General features: G+C 40.8%; 2 long non-coding RNA genes across 2 annotated transcripts in view; one reads left to right on the top strand and one right to left on the bottom strand.

The window, feature by feature from the left end:
* The window catches only part of LOC310706086, a 1025148-nt gene that overhangs the window by 118476 nt on the left and 887780 nt on the right, over positions 1-18892 (top strand). The gene's annotated exons all lie outside the window — the stretch shown is intronic.
* On the bottom strand, positions 910-11011 carry LOC310706118. Its single transcript, XR_014525697.1, has 3 exons — positions 10156-11011; positions 9743-9883; positions 910-1227 (listed from the first exon to the last, which is right to left on the bottom strand). It is a non-coding gene; the product is annotated as an uncharacterized lncRNA (long non-coding RNA).

Raw genomic sequence — 18892 nt, 5'->3', positions numbered from 1 at the left:
CAGTTGTCTAGTAAGAAGTCAGGCAGCTATCAAGTGATGATTGCCTACAGGTGTCAAAGTCTTTACTAAACTTTATAGTTTCAATGAACACAGGTTGCCTGTAAAAAGATGGAAATCTGAAATGTTAATGATCTCATATGCTATAACTGAGGCAATGTTTTGATGACTGATAGCTCCTTCAAATTGTCCTTGCTTTTTCTAATATAAGGCTTTTTTAGATATATATAAATATAAAATCTCAATCAAATGCTGATTCTATGAGAGTTTCTGCAGAAGCAGCAATATTTTAAATATGTGGTTAAAGACTAGCAGCTCCCAAAATACCATAAGCCTAAAATAATCATCCCATTCCAGTTTATTATAAAGTGATACAATATGGCTTGGTTCTTCTGGTACAGAGAGAGAAAATTATACTTATTTCTTAATGCACAGCATATCCCTCTTGTAGGATTATATCCAAGTCAATGGGCCTACTCTGACAAACACTGGCTGTCACTTATAATTTTTCATAACTATTTTAATAAATGTCAATTTCCTGCCTTTTCCTTGGAACAACCTGACACTAACTGTAGAATATCTAAATGTTTGGTTTCACATTCCTCTCCCTGTTTTGTATTTAGTAGAAGCTGAAGAGTATTTTTAAAGGTTTAGAAGAGTTCACCAAAATATTTTGCAATATGGTGAAACAGAAATTGGCTGAAACAAACTTATCCCATTAGGAAACACTTCCTTGGTTGATGCTGAGAGCTTAAAGGGCTTTTTATACTGAAACATTAGAACTAAATGTGCCAAGAATCCATTATTTAAATCTTTTATATCTCCTGAAATATCTCTTGCAAGCCAGGTACAATATCAGTGTTGAAAACAGCTTTTTCCTCAATTCTGACATAACCATTTAAGTAATCTATTTTTTAAACTTCCTTTGTCACATATGCTATCTACTCTGTATTATGCAAAAAAAAAAAAAATCTTCTGCATGGAATTCCACTGCAAGACCCTTGTGAAAGGAGATAATAAGCAATGCAGTGAATATTGCCCAGTTTTTATCTGCATGTAGAAAATGGTGAAATGTTTCTGAAAAATACTTTATGTGAATGTTTACCTTTTTAAAAAAATCCTGCTAAATCCTGCCAACTCCTCTGGCTTGAGTGGCACCCCACACACCTGACTGATGCTTCTGTCACCCTCCTGGAGTATTTGCTTACATAATCCCAGCCAATCTGGAATCTTATAGGAAAACAAGGTGCCAAAGTCATTATTTTATAAAGCCAATCTGATTTGGCAACACTATGTTGTTGCTGAGAGTAAGTGAAATCAATTAAGACTGAGAGCAAGAGAAGGGAAAATAAACAAACAGGCACAAATATATTTTCCAAGGTTGTGAAAAGTTGAATAGCGGCAGAACAACTGAATCATTAAAATAGCAGGGCTGGACATAAATTTGGAGCAAAATGTGAGACAATTCAGACTCAACTCAATGGAATTATGCAGGCACTAGAAATTTGTCCTTGCAGCTTCTGAACCATGTTTTACTCTATCTCTCTTACACACACACACACCATTGTCTATTAAGTACTATTGGGAGCTGTCTCTGAATTAGAGCAAACATATACAAAAGCTCAAGCAACGGTCTCTCATTTCTGATGCTGAGGAGGTGGTGGCGTTTGCAGTTCAGGTAGATGGTGATATATGAAATAAAAATGAGAATTCAGTGATATCTAGGATTTGGCATTGAATGAAGTTATTGTGTTATATGCAGTAGAGGCCATAAGCATTTGAGCACGTGCCACTGTAGCAAGCACTCTTCCTTTGTTGGGGCTTTTGAGTTTATTAGAAATCCCTGTAAACCCACAATAGCAAGTGGATGGACATGGCACAAGCATGTCAAAGAAATTGCTTAACAAAGAAAGAAAGGAGCTCTTTAACAGTGGCACTAAAAGAAACATGCAATGGTTACCAGTCTGGTGTCCTTGTGCTGTTACATTTTATTATACAAGCACCAGGGGAGTATTATCCTGTTTCTTTTTTTGAAAAGCTTATAAATGGAGAACTATGTATTACTGACTTGATGTTGATGTGTTTGGTTTCTCTTTTATTTTATTTTTTATAAAAGGGATGAAATAAACTGCATCATCAGTGTAAATCTAATCTAATGTGTCCTGCCCAAGTTTTACTACTAATGAAGCAGGAAAGGAAAACAAGTGAGTCGTGTTAGAGACCCCATCACCTCTCTGCTGCCTGCAAGCCTCTCAAGAGTGCATCCGCTCTAAGATCATCACACTCAGCCTTAGCCTGTGGACAAAATTTGCCACCCCTAACATTTGCTTTGTGCAGTGGGCACCTCACTTTGCCTTGGGGCAGGGCCAGCCATGGATCTAATGGTGTGTTCACAAACATCTTAGCGGTTCATTGAGAAGGGTCTGTCAGACAATCAGCTAACAGTGCAACTTTTGTGACAGAAATGAGAGGTCAGTGTGGTAGGACTGAAGCGAAGTGTGATTTATGGAGGGCTGTGGATGCCACCAGCTCCTGGCAGCAAGCCAAGGGGATCAGAGGCAAGAGGAGAAGGAAAAGCAGGAAAGCTGAACAAGGATGTTATAGGAAGCTGAGTGAGAGGGAGCTCAGGAGATGGCTGGCTAAAGCAGAGGCTGATGGATGAAAGGTGGGCTGAAGTGGGGCTAAAATGCCTCCTAAAGCATGGGCGTAGACAGGACTTTTGGGGGGGCAGGCTTTTGTTAGGGGGAAGCAGAACCTCAGATTTTTATTAATTTTTATTGATTGGGGGGGGCAGCTGCCCCCCTGCCCCTCCTTGGCTACACCCATGTCCCAAAGATTGATTCAGGCCTTTCTGAGGGTCTCCTACCTTAATACAAGGTGGATAATTGTTTCTTTTCCCCCTTTTGTTTTCTTTTTTAAAAAAGTGTTGCCTCTGTTTCATGCAGTGACTTAGATTTCTGCAACAACTCAACCACATTCTAGGCTGGAAGACAGAGCATGTCTACAACACACTCCATTCATTTAAAGCACCCCTTCCTGCCCCCCCCCAAAAAAACTTCTGGGAATTGTATTTTGTTAAGAGTGTTCTGTGAGGGATAACTACAGTTCTGAAGATCTTTGGTGGAGGCAGATGTGCTATAAATGTATGGTGTGTATGCAGACTTGGTAAACGAGGCAAGGGACATATATACTTGTAGAGTTCCAGAATTGTAGACATTATTTTCTGAAATTGATTCCAGACTGAAAGAGCCACTATTATATATATATATATATTGTTTTCATCTTGTATTTTTCTGCTGTTAACTGCCCAGAGATCCATGGATGAAGGGCAGTTTACAAATTAATTAATTAATTAATTAATTAATTAAATAGTAATGTTTGGACCCCACTATGCTCAAGTTTTATTTGAGCCACTAATTATGAGCATCCTTCACATAATATCCCTTTTTTCAGAGTTCCACACTGACTTATCATGTTCTGGTGCACCTGTCTTCAATGTCTTGCAATGCCAGTTGGGAATGCTAGCACAAGAGCAGCACAACCCCATCTCACCTAAAGATCTGTCCAATCTGTGAGCCATGGGACTCAATGCACTCCTTCTAGACTGGCTGTTGGATCACGGTGGAGATATCAACAGCTGAAATAGATCCCAGATGCACGAGGGACCACCTTGTATTTAGCCACTTAGCAGAGAACTAAAGCATGCAATTTGTGAACAAGTGGAGAGTGTGAATTTTATGGGAATGCTTTTTGTAGACACTTTTCCATCTGGATGTTATCTCAGAGCTTGTTTTGAAAAACAGCAGCTCAGCTTGACCTTGATATGCTTGGATTCCCAAGTGTGATAATAACCAAGACTTTGAGCTCTATAAAGGTGGGGAGAAGATCTCCCTCTGGCCCCCCCCCCATGTTCTGCTGGCTTTCAAAATAGATATTGAGATTTAACACAGAAGGCAATGTGCTACATTTTCGTGGACTACTGACATTTGATCTATCCTATTTTATTATCATATAAGAATATATTTTATAAATATATTTTATAAATATAAATTTTATAAATATAAAATAAGGAGAACAGTGCCTGTTTTTGAACTGTGTGGGTAAAGGTTTGTATAGAGCCATCTTGTCTGAGAAGAAAGTCTTTAAATGTCTAGGAACACTAGAAGCTTTAAATCTCACATCTTCTTGCGAAGGGGGAAATCACTTTGGTAGGAGGTCTCAATCTCTGCCAAGTTCTTGTGGCACTGGGGGTGGCACCCACAATTTTACCTGCCAGGTGATGGATAGTTACCTCACACCAGATCACCCACTTGTTCCAATGGCATGTGAACACCCCCCCCCACCATTCCATCTTCCCTTGTGGTAAAGGTAAAGGGCCCCTGCCAGTTAAGTCCAGTTGCAGACGACTCTGGGGTTGCGGTGCTCATCTCGCTTTACTGGCTGAGGGAGCCGGCCTTTGTCTGCAGACAGTTTTTCTGGGTCATGTGGCCAGCATGACTAAACCGCTTCTGGCAAAACCAGAGCAGCACATGGAAACACTGTTTACCTTCCCACCAGAGTGGTACCTATTTATCTACTTGCACTTTTTGGCGTGCTTTCGAACTGCTAGGTTGGCAGGAGCTGGGACAGAGCAACGGGAACTCACCCCATTGCAGGGATTCGAACCGCCGACCTTCTGATCGGCAAACCCAAGAGGCTCAGTGGTTTAGACCACAGTGCCACCTGCGTCCCTTGTTGTAGTGAGGCCCAATGATGATAAGGGAGGGATGAAGTGGGTTTTTGGTTTTGATAACTCAAATGTTGCAGCTGGATGGAATGGGGGGAAGGGTGGGTAGATCATTGTCAGTTTTTTTATACTGGGAGTAGATCTCAGGGAGTTGGACATGCCTGCTATATACTACATTCATTTTTTTTCTTTTCAATGACTGTCATGCAAATGGCTGGTTCACACAGTCATGCGTCACTGGCCACATTATCGAAAGCTTTCACATTTCATTTTGCAGATTTGGGGGGAGTTTTTTCTAGCTCCAATATATTCCAGACAGGTTAACCAAGTTACCAACTGGATGGGCAGCTGCAAGTGCCATTCTCATCAACAGCCACAAATACTGCTTGGCATGAAACAGATAAATCTGTGCATACGCAGAAAGACAAAAAGGACACAAAATTATTGTAACTCAAGAGGCATCTACTCAGTCCACAATTTGAGATTTCTCTATGATTCTGTGTCAAACTCTTCAGCATGCACTTTAATATTCACTTTCAGGACAAGAGCAAAAGAGCTCCCAGATGGCACAAGCACATTGGGAGAGACCGTTTCCTGCAGACCAGCTGTTCCTGCCAATGGTCACTTCACAGTTGTGATGGAATATTAATCTGGCATGATTTCCCCCCTTCATGCTTAGAATCCGATATGGATGGAGGCAAAAGATTTGTATCACAGGTGTGTCTGCAGATTCCATATCTGGTGTTTTGGCTACAGTTCTTTGTTACCTCCTGGCCAATGTTAACTGCAATGATCAGCAGTTATTTGTTATTTCAGCTGTTTATATGCTAGTTAAGCATCCTAGTTTCTAAGAAGTGTACATAGAAATTACCAAAAGCATATAGCAGATAAAATCAATTAAAATTACAGTCATACCTCGGGTTACAAACGCTGCAAGTTGCGCGTTGTCGGGTTGTGGACCGTGCCAAACCTGGAAGTACCGGAACGGGTTACTTCCAGGTTTTGGTGCTCGCACATGCGCAGAAGCACAAAATGACCATGCGCAGAAGCACTGAATTGCATCATGTGTGTGCGCAGACGCAGCGCTTCAGGCTATGAACGCTGTGGGTTGCGAACGTGCCTCCCGCATGGGATCACGTTCACAACTGGAGGTATGACTGTAATCCTAAAAACTGTCAGTAATAGAATCTTCTGAAAACCCTTTTACATAATTTTATTTGATTAATTCAGTAACTTGTTAAAATGAGAGAAGAACACACGATCAGAATATTCACAATGGGAAGCTTTGGCTGGACTGTATTATTTCAGGCAAGACACAGAGGACTTCCATGTAAAATGCTTTTGATTTATTCATACTAATTCCATGGGTGATATCCAACTAAGTCATACTCAAAGCAGACCCACTGAAATTAATGAACTTAAGTATATGTATTTTAGAGGATCTACTCTGAGTATTACTATCATTGAATGTCACTCCATTTTTCTAAATAAAACACAGTGGCCAATGGAATAATTAACTAATTTTAAAAACCTTTACAATCTCAAAGTGACAGTTTAGAAACATAACATAAAGATAATGACCCTAAAATACTATTTAAAAAATTAGCAGCTGGAAATAGACAATTGAATTGCCATGGCAGCAAATGATCTCTGAGATGAGAGAGTCTTTATGTTCTGCTAGCAGCCACAAGGGAGAGGAAGCAGGCAAGCCTCCTGAATGGAGAATTCTAGAACCTTGGTTGGGTCTGCATGTAACCCTAAGTGAAATTGTGGCTTAGGGGGAATGTGCTATTTTGCTGGCTCCCCAATAGCAGCTGTTTTGCTCCTCTGTTTGTTCTTTGGTTCTTGTAGCTTAGTGTGGCACGGCAGCTAAGTCAAAGTTTGGCTTAGCACATTATCCAAAAGAAGAATCATAGTTAAACTCTCTCCTCCTTAACCACAAGCTGTAGCCAACAGAAAATTTGGGCTTAGCTGCTGCACTACACTGAGCTAGAAGGACAGGAGAGGATAAAAGCGGGTATAAGTTCCTCTCCAGGAGCTACACATGCACTTGGTCCTCCTGACAAGCCATAGTTCAGCTTACCCATGACAAGCAAACCAGGCCACTGTCACTTCTCAGGTGTAAACACAGAGCAGGACCCCTGAACCTGATCTAAGCGCTTATATGGACAGATGTGACCCTTTGTGTTCCCTGGGCCAAAGTCATTTAGGGCTCCAAGGCTAAATAGCAACGCCATGAATGGAGATGAGAAATAAATCTCAAAGGAGAAGCGGAAGGCGTGCTTGGAAGTCCCAGATATATAGATATTTCTTGGAAGGAAGAATTTATAGTTCTGTGTGCCTCTATTACCCAGAACTCCTAATAACCTGAATATAGCCAGATCCATAATAGTGTATTTTCCGCTGTGCTCTTCTGTAAATTTGAAATCAATGCAACCTTCTCAGAGAAGTACTGCACATTCTCTACATCTTGGTTAGTAAAACTTTTGGCTTTCCTGCAAGCCATTATGACAAGTCAGGCTAAACAATCTGGGTTGATAATCTAAAAGATCATCATGGCTGGAACAGTAATTTGTAGACTCGAAAACAAGAACTGAAATAACCTTGATAGATCAAAGGAAGTTCAACAACATTTTGACTTAATCACGAGCGAAAGTATTCACACAGCGTCGCAGTGAACTGACACAGGGTGTGAATTGTGAAATAGAACTGACTTTAATTGTCAGCTTGTACACTGCAAACCACCCACCAAGTGTTAAAAGAAGGAAACAGAATTGATGATGAGCAATTACAGAATTTATGCTCTAAGGATGTGTGTTGAGATGAATGCAACTAATCTAATTCGGAAGGAATATTATAGTTGAATGTAAACATGATCTACAATTAGTAAGCATTCTTTTTCGTCTCCAGTAATACGTGTCTTAACAGTGAGACCTCACTGCAGCCTGTGCAATTGCCTAGTTCACCACACATTGCGTTCTGTAAGAATTTGCCCTACTTCTTTCTCCAGAGTAATGGCAGCTGCCACTAATGGGGTGAGGGGAAAGAGACTTTGTGCTGGTCATCAGGCCGTGGCATTTTCCACCTGCCTTGCTCCTCCTTGCAGTCCTAGCTAGGAACACTTCCCAGATCATGACTTCAGGAACAGCAGAAGCAGCTGGAAAGATAGAAGAGTTCAGGGATATCGGGGGGGGGGGATAATAAATTTATAAGTTGTGTCTTTGTTTCTCAGTTTGATCCTTTTACATGGGTTTGCATGTATTGTGGTATTTTATGCATTGAGACTTACTGTTATTTTTATTTATTATAGTTTAGTAATTATTTATTGTACAGTAATTGCTAATTGTCTGTTTAATTATTAATTATTAATATTTAATTTTATTGTGTACTATTATACTCTAATGGATTGTTGAATACCTTTATTTGATATCAGTTGTTTATTTTAAAGGTTTTTTTATTAGGACTTTTTTGTATTGGATCAGATTGTTATAACATATGTGATCTTTGTTGTGTATTTTGTTTGTTGTTTCTTCAGCTTGTAAACAGCCTTGTGCACAGTAATATGGAAAGGTGGTATACAAATTAAAAGTAAAATGAAAATGAAACACAAAAGGAATAGATACAGCATACAGTGGTACCTCGCAAGACAAATGCCTCGCAAGACGGAAAACTCGCAAGACGAAAGGGTTTTTGGTTTTTTGAGTTGCTTCGCAAGACGATTTTCCCTATGGGCTTGCTTCGCAAGACGGAAACGTCTTGCAAGTTTGTTTCCTTTTTCTTAACACCGTTAATACAGTTGCGACTTGACTTCGAGGAGCAACTCACAGCACGTGGCGTGGTAGCCTTTTTTGAGGTTTTTGAAGACTTTGGTGATTTTTGAAGCTTTTCCAAAACTTTTCCGAAACCGTGCTTCGCAAGAAGACGAAAAAAACTGCAAGACGAAAAAACTCGCGGAATGAATTAATTTTGTCTTGCAAGGCACCACTGTAATGATTCTGGGAAATGAGTTAAGTTGAACTAGGCTTAGTTCAAGGGAGAAAACTGTTTTCCTGTTTGTTGGCTTTTTGCACTGCCCAAACCACCCATGAAGGCACTGAGGAAGGCAGTGAATAACACACAAGACCCAAGTGTGGCTGAAACAGGCCACAACCTTTTAAACAGCTGTCTGACTTTTAGAAGACATCTGAAGGCAGCCCTGTTTAAGGAAGTTTCTAATGACTGCTGTTTTAATGTATTTTCAATATTTTGTTGGAAGCTGCCCAGAGTGGCTGGGGAAACCCAGAAAGATGGGTGGGATATAAATTTATTATTATTATTATTATTATTATTATTATTATTATTATTATTATTATTGACTACAATGAGGGAAGTGGGGTTTGTTGTGTATTAATCCACACAGAAAAGTGACTCCATGCCTACAAATTACTTTTTTGCAATAACTAATAATAATAATAATAATAATAATAATAATAATAATAATAATAATAATTTTATTATTTATACCCCACCCGTCTGGCTGGACTTCCCCAGCCACTCTGGGTGGCTTCCAACAAAATATTAAAATACGGTAATCCATCAAACATTAAAAGCTTTCCTAAACTATTTCTATTTCTCATGTTACCATTTCTTAGACAGGAAGCACTTACAGGAATAGCTTTGTGTTCATAACTTGCCGTGGTAATTTGGACCAGTCCACAGACTGGTGTGAAGTTTGTGTCAGTGGTCCTGGGTCTCAGTTGGAACTGTCAATGCATACAGCAGTCACAACACTTACTTTCAGGTGTCAGTGGGTATGGATATATTTTCAAGTATAAAAATATGTTCTTATCAGGTATGGATGGCAGGACCACATGGGTCACTTTAACAAAGGCAAAAGTTGTAGCTGTTTGAACTTTCCAGAGGCACTGAGTGCCCAGCAGGACACAAAAGCAGCCAATGGACTTAAATGGGAGGGCAGATTGCCTTGAGAGTGTGGTATGATGGAAAAGAACTGAAGAATAATGTCTGATTTCTATTGACCTGAGTGGGTTTTGAACAGAAAACCCAGGGGTGATAGGTTAACTGTCTCACTAGCAAGCCTTTGAAACCCCAGTCCTCCTGGCAGACTATTTTTCCACTGCTCTGCTGCAATCTTCCTCCTACATACATTTTTATATCTCCCTGGAGACAACATTGAAATAAAGGTTGAAACGATCTTTCAAACTACTGTGACTTTAACCTTTCATCAGCCATCACAAATAAATCACCACGTTGAATTGACATGAAATAGATCCTGATCTTTTAAAGCCATTATAATGCTGACCCTTAATATTTAATAAGTTAATTTTCTAAGTCTATTTTAAAATTAACTTTAGTGCCAATCATGGCTGATCCCTGATTTGCTCCCTGTCACAGGCTGTTACCTCTATATTGTTAAGGTAAGCAAAACTTACTCAGTGAGTTGTAAGAGAGTCACTTCCATTCAGTCCAACACTGCGGTTCTAAGACTCCCTTCGAAAGTTTTTGAACTGCGTAGTTCTGTCCTTGAAACTGATCAATATTTGTCTCGTTTCTTATTTCCCAGTGGGCAGTATTACATAGTTGATGAGAAGGAAACAGAAGTAAGGACACATAGAGACAGAAAAGTACCATATAACATTAGGATATGTATTCCATACAGTGTTCTCAAGATGAGACAAATCCACATTTGACTTGGGCTGTAATCATGGGCACACTTGCCAGGAAGCCAACCCCACTGAACCCACAGGGGCTTACTTCTGAGTAATGAGTTTTAAAACACAAAACCAAGAAGCTAGGGAAGAAAAACCCTACAATAATGTGGACACCAGTTGGCTGAAAAAGTCCATGCTGATAGATGTTGAATGGTCCAAGATCAGAATGGAGCCATAACAAATAGGATTTCACAGTCCAATGCTATCCAACATCTCTGAACAAAAAACAAAGAGCAGGTGGCATATTTATCTATGTCACAGATGGTGTAGCCAGGTTTTGGGCTAAGCTAAAAATCCAAAAATAAGTGGAGGGGTTGGCTGTGAAATTTAGCAAGAACAAGGTAGGGGAAAACTGATGGGTAAGTAAACTTAAAGGTGAAAAGAAACTGAGCATAAGTTAAAGTACTATCTTGTAGGCAAAAGCCCAATGTCATCCTTTCCCAACCTGGTCCCCTCCCCTCCAGGTGTTGTTGCAATGTAAGCTGAAACCGGATCTAAACCCCATTCAGTTCTGGGGCTACTGCTGCCTAAAGCTGGCAGAGGGAAATCAAGCCTTTAAAATTGTGTATTATGTCAGGTTGCCAGGTCACATGATCCAGCCTAAACCCCCCCCCCCCGTCCCGTCCCACCATATTACACCTCTGGAACAACCCTTCAGCCAACTTCAGTTGGGGTGAGTAAATTACTGGGGAGTATCTTTGGGTCTACTCTGAGAAAAACTTGGTTGAATGCCACCCTCTCCAGCCTTTTAAATCTGTTCAGGACACATTGTTGAAAAGTAAATGCATGCTACGTAGACAGCAAAAGAAGCAACTTTCAGCAATGGGAAGGTGCTGGTGGGAACAAATCCTGAGCATAAATTTTATAATTAAACATGCTCTTCCCCCATTTTCACCCACAAAATTTTGAGAAGTATGAAGATGTGATATAAAAATACAAATAAAAGTAAAAAGATTACAAAAGTGCAGCATTATAGAGCCACAAAAATCAGCTGAGCATTCTCTTGCTCTTTCTGAAGCTTCTCCTTTTTAGTTCCAAAGGGCATGAACAGCTCACTGCTTCACTCAATGTTCCAATTTCCAATGAAGTTATGACAATGAATTCTAAGCAGCTTGACTAGTATTGCTAACCAAATAACAGCAACTCCACAAATGTCACAAATGTCTTTCTCTTTAATTGTTGCAGAATTCTTTGACTACCATTCTAAGAAATTCCTCCTATCTTTTACATTAGACATAATTTAAATTTACAAACCAGCTTACATGTCATGGCTACTTAAAATGGCACCTGAAGCCTGTTTGAAAGTCAGCAGCAACGCAGCACTTGCCTTTTAGGAGATCTGAAGGTGACTGAAGGAAAATAAGATAAGCGGATTCTAATACTATCATTTAGAACTTAATCTTCTATGAACATTAGATTCATTTTCGCAAAGGGCTAGTAATAAGATAACAAGAACTGAAATATCTCCTTAAGTATGTCAGCTCTACACCTTGATAAAGATAATCAGAAATAATTTACAACCGAATTTGCTTTGTAATGCTTCCTGCTATAATAATCCCTCATTTTATTCCATTGTCAGGACAATGACATCCTTCACTTACTACATCAGTGCTATACATCTAATGCAACAGAATTAAAGGGTGTCAGGCTAGGATTGTATGAAATGGCTAGGAGTATCTCTTCAGAAGACACATTAAAGTAAAGAAATTGTTAGGTGTTGCATTTATCTGATCAAAATGTACCAAGCTAAAGTTTTTTGCCGTATCCCACCAAGTGAAGGAGGCAAACTGCAAAGAAATAAGTTCCACTAATGAGGCTTACTCCCAAGTAAGTAGGTGGTATAGAATTGCAAGCTAAGTAACCTATGCTTAAAGTTCCATGGGAATAATACTGATCTTTTAAAACACTGTTCCTGCCATAAGGACCTAGCAGGACTCTCTGTGCAGAGTTATCTGTTGTTCTCCATTGTTGGTGACAAGGCGTGTGCTTCTTGCAGCATGTAGCTTTACTATGAGAAAAACTTACAGTTCCGTTTCTTGCGCTGTGATGAACTTTGGATAAAAGGCTAGCACAGAGAGTGCCCCAGTGCCCTGGGTGCCCAGGCTCCAATTTATTTATTTTTTGTGAGTGCCTGCCCCCCCCTGTGGCTGCATGCTGTAGCTGCATACCACCTTCGCAGCTGCCTCCACACACCACCCGCTGCGGCTGACCACCGCCACCTCTGCAGCCTCTGCCATGCATGACACCACACCAGCCACCTCCATGCATCGCCTCTGTGGCTGCCTCCATGCGCTGCTTGTGCACTGCTGGTGGCCGCTGTCTCCACATTTTTAAAAATGTCTATGATTTTTTAAAAATAAATATGACCATTGGCTTTCTCCTCATTATGTTTGAGAACAAAAATAAATCTAATTAATGAGATGAAAAGAGATGTGATTGAAAGAATCCTTTATAACAGGGGTCAGCAAACTAAGGTCTGTGGGCCGGATCAGGCCCAGTTGCTTTTAGGATCCTGCCCACGGATTGTCCCCTGTGCCAATCCCCCCTGTGCCATTCCATTCCCCCCTCCCTCACACACACTGCAGCAGTGCCTCCTCCCTCCCTCCTCCCGGCTTCTCCCCGCCCTGCCTAGAGGAGGAAGGGGGCTGGGCTGACCTGGCTGAGCACCATTTTAAGCAGCCCCTCTCTGGAGCCAGCCCTTTCGCGCTGCTCATCTTCCCTCCTCCGCCGCCGCCGCCCTGGTGCTCCTGTGGGCCAGAGAGCGGAGCAGACAAGCTCGCTCTGCCTACCCACAAGAAGCAGCAGCGGCGGTGGTGGCAGCCCCTGGGAAGGTAAGTGCAGTGGCTGGGGCTGGGGAGTGGGGAGGAGGACTACTCGCCCCCCTTGCTTCTTATTCCAGCTTCCCCCCCCCCCAGTACAGCTTCTCTGGCCCACCACAAGCTCTGAGGGACAGTGGACCGGCCAGCGGCTAATTTTTTTTTGCTGACCCCTGCTTTATAACTTTGTTTCTTTAACTAGGATAGACTACGGCTTGGGAAGAGGAGACAGTTCTAGAAAAGTGGTTCTAATAAGTACAATGCTAACCTTCAAATCTGAAATCATAATGGGTAAATCTCAAAGTATTATGAACTTTAAAGTGCACTAAAACTAGCTAACCAATGGAGACATCCCAATTTGAAAGTGCTGCAATACAATTCAGGTTAGATAGTATGCTATATACTGTACTAGTTGGTCTCCTGGTAAGGAGAACTATCAGTCCAGGAATTATACTGACAGTGTGCCAGAGCCTATCTCATCTGTCTGCAGGGAAACAGATTGCAGCTGCCTTTCAACATAGACTCCACACGCTGTGTTTTGTCTTGCTCTGAATAGCAAAAGCTGCATTGCCTAAAGGAACTTCAAGACCACCACATGGCACCTCAGAATGGAGGGCTGTTCCAAAGCCCCCAAATTCATTTTAGAGCTTAAATGCATGAGCAGACCTTTCATTATCTTGTGTTTTAGCCTTTTTCAAAAAAGGAAAAACAAACCTCTCTATACTCTGAGAACCTTTGTTTTGGGCTTGCTGCTGCTGCTGCTTTTATACAGTTATGGCACTGTCCTTGGGGACTCCTGAGAGGTACACTGGGCTCCATCTTTCTACTGTTGCCAACAAGCTGAAACACTTCCATTTAGGATGACTTTTGAGGGAGAGTTGTGGGCAAATAGAGGCAGAGTTTGAATTTACAATTTTGCTGTTGTTACCTTGATATGTCATCTTATGTGTTTTTGTGATATGTAGCTTTAGATATTTTGGACAGATTTGGCTACTAAGCTGTAGGACTGAATAAACTGCCCTTTTAAAATCACAAAACATCAGCTCTGCTTAATAGCTTGTCTGTCATTAGTGAGGAGTAATGCCTGGCCACAGTTCATCGTAAGATCGCATACTGCAAATTACGTATTTGTATTTTTAAAAGAAAATTAAAGGGTTAGGATTTAAATAATTTGTTTGTTGTGTTGCACTGGTAAAATTATCACTAGTTACTTAGAACACTAGATACTTAGCAATTTGGCAAGATTTCATCATAGATGAACAAGGTCAAGACTGTGAAGGATAAGAATTTCTGTCATTTTTGGTCTGTTTAAGAACCACATAATATATTTTTTAACACAGCTAAAATGAGCACGAAAAACACGTGTATATATTGTTGCACTCCACCCCAATCGCCGAGCGGTGAGAGATCCCAGGGGTTCCAGGCGCTTACCCAGGGCCCGTGTTTCCTTTTGTGAATGAGGCACCGCGGAGAACATGGCGCCTTTATGATAAATGGTTTATTTACACATATATACATCCTGAGCCTGCAATGGAGAGGTTCATAGCACCAGCACCCCAGCAGGATCTTGCTTCTCCCATAGCTGTAGCCTTTGATCCCAGCAGAAATCATCCATGGCTGTATCTTTCTGCTTTTCAAACCTGCAGCTTTTGCCTCCAGCTTCTAATTCTCATGTCATCAACTCTGGACTTTAGTCTTTCTAATTAACAGACAGTTGGGGGAGGGAAGCCCACCCATTTGCCCTCTGGCACAGAGCCGCTCCCTTTGTTCCCCTATGGATCATTGAGCCAGACTGGCCTGGCTAGTCCAGCAATCGAATCCAGGCTGGATCCAGGAATTAAAAGGGTCTTAACTCCACAACTCACTCCAAACTCATGGCACTATGTTATGCCTGGGCAAATATCAGTTGCTGTGAATTAGAGTGGCAGTTGGGGGTTGCAAAGATCCACACAAACATTTTAATCTGCTATATCTCAGTCATTTTTTAGCTGATATTTGACCAGCTTGTGGAGCTCAACAGGCTCTTATCCCATACAATAAGTTCCAGAAAAGTTTTGACAAATCTTCTAGATTCTGTTAATGTTTAGCGCGTCTGAGCTTTAAAGTGGCAGGATGCAGTTTGATCTGTGAAGCTTATAATGTGGTTCTTAAACTGGCCCTTCCTGGCCGTGTTGAACATCATAGAAAGTCTTTACCTTTACAATCTTAGCCCTAAGGATATCCATGTTCTTTTATGAGGAAAGCTTGCAACTAATCTGAAATTTTAGAATAATTAAATTGCTCTTTAAAAAATCAATTTACAACTGAACTTTATTGCTTGGCCCATTTGGAAAGTAGGTACTGATCATCCATCAATGTTATATGAAATCTCGGGTATAACCAGAAGGCAAAGGGGGGCGGGGGGAGCATAAGCATGCACAATTAATTAAGTGCAAGAGTGACCTCATTACATTGATGGAGTATAATGCAGCAATGTGAAAACAAAAGCAAATTCGTTTTGATTAAATATGCATTGATTTATGACATTGAGCACCCCAGGTTATATGACTTTTAATGCATATGACTTTCATCTGTAAAGTTAAAACATGATTTAGAACTAAAAAAAAGAAAGAACCCCAGAATGTTTTCTGCATTTCATTCAAACCAAAAATGACTTTCAAGAAACTCCTTAACATCACCTTCAGTATGAATGTATGACTCTCACAATTGTACTGACATATTACAATAGGGTTGCCGTATTTCAAAAAGTCAAAATCTGGACACAAAACTTGTTGACACTGCCGACATTTCCCCAGTTTCCCAATTTTCGCCCGGGCACTACTGACTACAGAATTCTTTGAATGAGGGATGAGCTACAGTTGCAAAAGCAAACCAATAGGAAAGCCAGTTCTGTGGGCCCATCCAGTGCCCTCCATACAATGTGCAAAATAGACAGAATCATAGAGTTGGAAGGGATCCCAAGGGCCATCTAGTCCAACCTCCTGCAGTGCAGGAATCTTTTTGCCCAACGTGGGGCTTGAACCCACAACCCCTGAGATTAAGCAGTCCAAGTTGATAGCTTACTTCCAAAGGCTGGGTGAAAGAGGGTTTTAAAAAGTGCACTGGCCAAAAGGCAGCTGTGCTGCAAGCACCCTATGGAAAGTTGGATATGTCTGCTTCCAGCCCACGTCAATCACACATCTTTTAAATTCAAACTTCCATTGCATTACATTTCTCCAATAACCTCTACATTATTTTTACATCCCTCTCAAAATATGTCTGCACGAGCGCTTTCCTATCATCATGTGGTTCAGATATAGCGGCACTGTCTCATCCTCGCTTTGGGAGAATATGTCTGAACAGCTAAAAGGTGAAAATAAATGCAAGGGGAGCGGGGAGGCAGAATTCATTAAACAGCACTACATAGATAAGTATATTATCCAGTCTTATTTAAGTAGTATGGTAATATCAGCAAGTGCAGATACTGACAAGAATATAAAGAATGTGTAGAGGAGGGGGCCTGGGCATTAAGGCAGGCAGCGTCTAAGAGAATTTGCAAGGATCAAATCACTGTAAATAAAATGCAAGGGTAAATGTTGTCCTCAGCTTTTTCATTCCAAAATATGTAATTATATATTTTAATACATATTTAAATGTGTCTTTTCTCTCAAAACGGGTATTTAAATCTGCAAGAAATGCAACATTTGAAGAAGTATGAAATCAGTATTTTGCAAAGATCGAATTCCTCCCTAGGTCAGCCTAAAGAGGCTTGTGACTTTGCCTTCCTTGGCTTCCTCTCCCTGACCAAGTCCATCCTTATCCTGCCTGCCTAGACCACACTACAGCTAACAAGCTACGGCTCCTGCTGTGGATGGACTGTGTTATATTTTCAGTGGGAAAACTAGCAGATTTTTTAAGGCTGCTGCTTTAAAACACACATACAGAGTTATACTTTTCTTGCCATTGCAGAGTTTATGCTTGAGAAAACTGCCCTGGCAGGGCCACATAATTAAAGTATCTCACTTTTAGAGAACAAATTCTGGAGGATTTTTGCCCCACCAACCCCAGGGTTAATATTAGTTTACCTCAGACAAAGCATTCTGGAAACTAGAGTATCTGAAATTACACTGAATTATTTAATTGTGTGGACAGCAAGTTGTTAGTATCATTCTTAGGAAGATCACATTTCTACATTGACTTTGTTGTTCTATCCCTGGCATGAACAGAAACAATAACCGAGCTAATAAAGCAGTAGGTCAAGTTGCATGGGACTGAAATCCTGATGAGGCCAATGACCTGGTTATGCTACAAATTCTGTCTCCCTCCCTTCCTCTCTCACCATCTTGTTTTTAAATAGCACAAACCTGCCCATCTCTGCTATCACAAAAGCACACTCATTGATTAAGACAGAGCTTTCCATAGCTTGTTCTTCTGGGAATATTTTTTTAAAATCTATTTTTGTTCTTGTTGTTCTAGCTAATTCAGATATCAATAGTTTCTGATTGTTAAATACAAGAAGAACAAGAAGGGTCTCCTTGGAGGAAAGCATTCTTTTTAAAGCTGAAAACAGCCTTGTTTGTTTATTCCTCTATACTTGCTGGATGCACGCATTGAAATGATACAGTTATCACTGCTGGGAGATGTAGTGCTCTCATGTCCTGAACAGAAACTTAAAAATAATCATTTATAAAGAGGAGTTTTATTTTGATTTGAGCAAGGAGCGCAGCTGGCTCTGGTCAAGGACCCAGTCTTGTGTCAGACAAGACCAATACAAAGAACTTCCTACAATTTTCTGTCTATGGGTGTGTTCCCCCCTGGTGTATTTCACTGCTCCCCCCACACCCACCCACCCCTCCACCCCCTAGCTATTCATAATAGCTTCATTAGTGTAAGATTTGTTTCTGTTTGTGTACACACCAGGGGGCATTAATGAGGGGGCAGGGAAGGTAAACTGTGCATAGCTGTCCACACCTTGTTGGGGATGAATTAGGAATAGCTTGAGGACTCCAGTCTGGGTGAAGCTGGTTTGAGAAACAACCCATCAAACAGTCGTGTTTTACAACAAAGTACAGGATACATATGCATTGACTAAGTGTGAAGGAATGGTTTAAAAAAGAAAAAGAGGGGAAAGTTAAACACATCAAAAATGCATGTCAGCATTATGACCAGGTCTGGGATTAAAGATGGTTCTCTCTCTCTCTCTCTCTCTCTCTCTCTCTCTCTCTCTCTCTCTCACACACACACACACACACACACACGGCTGTTTCACACATACAAATTCATTATTTGATCATTGTAGCTTGGGGGAAATTGCCCAGATTTGAAAATCATGCAATTTGAACTTCCCCAACACAGATACTTCATGTGCATTCATTGATTTGTAGTATAAATGCAGCAGCTTAAACTAATTTCTAGATGGCAGAAATTTTAATATTAAATATTATATGCTGAATAAATAAATAATCTATTGTAGCTGAACGACATCAACAAACCCTTCTGGTATCCTGAGTTTTGTGCTCTGATTACAGTACTTTCTCCTCCAGTCTGACCTGCCTATCCGAAGCAGCGCAGAACAGCAGTGGATCCGAGTGCTGTGATCTAAGGGGAAACAATGTTGCAGGAAACAAAGAAAAGCCTCACAGCTTCTGCTCCACTAATGATCC

This window comes from Podarcis liolepis (genome assembly GCF_965112155.1).
Source record: "Podarcis liolepis genome assembly, chromosome: 4".
In the NCBI taxonomy this organism is placed as follows: Eukaryota; Metazoa; Chordata; class Lepidosauria; order Squamata; family Lacertidae; genus Podarcis; species Podarcis liolepis.
This window is presented reverse-complemented; position numbering and strand designations above follow the sequence as displayed.